Raw genomic sequence first — 1,529 nt, forward strand, 5'->3', positions numbered from 1 at the left:
TAAAAAAAAAAAGAAAATGACAAAGCCCATTAAAAAAATCAATGTTAAATGATAAAATCAAATTTGAAAATAAGTAAAAAAAAATTATATTAACTTGTGTTAACTTTTTAAACTCATGACTTAAGTTATTAAACTAAAAGCATCATATATAAAAAAATTACGAAATTCAATTTCTAACCAATTAAATGTTAAAAGGTGAAATTAAAAAAAAATCAAATAAAAAAAGTGAAATAAAAAATACAAAATAAGAATTAAATTGGAAAATATAATAGCACATATTAGGATTGAATGATGCAATTGAAAATAAATAAAAATTTTACAATGAGGTCAAAAAAATAAAAATCAAAATAATAAAGACTAAAACTGAAACATAAACTAAGAATATAATTCTAAAATTTTGAATGAGCAACATGAATTTTGAATAGATGAGAAAATAAAAAAGACAAAAAAACCTCGTTTGCAATAAATCATAATGTCATTGTCATCATGCATAGCTAAAAAAAAAGATTTTATGAGGATTCCAACAACACCACAAAAAATAATTTTTGACCTCTATTTTTTTTAAAAAATAATATTTTATATTTATTAAAAAATTAAATTTCTCATGCTTAGCATCATAATAAAAAAACACAAAAAAAACATAATGAAAAGACCAAAAAACCCAACAATTTAAGTTTTGAAAATTTTATTTTTAGAAGTAATCCACTCATTTTACCATGTTTAAAAAATAAAAAAATTCTTAAATGTCAGTTTTAAAGATTTTGATTTTAAAAATAATCAAGTTATTGAAATCATGTTTAAAAAATAAAAATAATGGATTTTTTTGCAAGATTTATTGGTTATTACTATATTAATTAAAAATAAAATTGTTTTTATTTTTAATTAATATAGTAATAACCAATAAATCTTGCAAAAAAAAAAATCCAGATATTCTCAACACCCAGACCCTTGTTTTTTTTCAATGAAAGAGCAAAAAAATAATAATTATATTGTCATAATAAATACTAAAATATATCACTAGCCACAATGTTTTTACCTTCTATTTTTTATTTTTGTTGTTGATACTATAAATTAATGGAGTGATATCATCATCAGCTATCACTCGTTTACTAGTAACGGCGGCGGCGCCACAACACGGGGGTGTTTTTATTTTTTCAGGGACTGGTTGGTATTTCTATTTTATGTCTTGTGTATGGTAACATGTTCCCTTCATTGTTTGTTTTAAAAGTTAGGTTTCACATGTCAAGTCAGTGTCACAAAACCATTTTCATAACCAGCACCGAAACTTCTCTCCCCATCCCTGTTGACCTCATCAAAACCTTAGCTTGCCTAGCTTCACAATGGCTTCTCTTGCACGAGTGCATTTGATGCGTTCATCCTCCATCTTCAACCAAAATCCCTTTCCACCGCTGACAAGCAAGTATACCAAAATCAATCTCATTCATAAATGTAATGAATTCACAGGGTGAAAACATAATTCTACAATGATATTGATATCAAAATCCCTGAATTTTGGCAATAAAAAAACA

The sequence above is a fragment of the Populus euphratica genome, unplaced genomic scaffold (genome assembly GCF_000495115.2).
Source record: "Populus euphratica unplaced genomic scaffold, PopEup_1.0 scaffold95.1, whole genome shotgun sequence".
Taxonomy (NCBI): Eukaryota; Viridiplantae; Streptophyta; class Magnoliopsida; order Malpighiales; family Salicaceae; genus Populus; species Populus euphratica.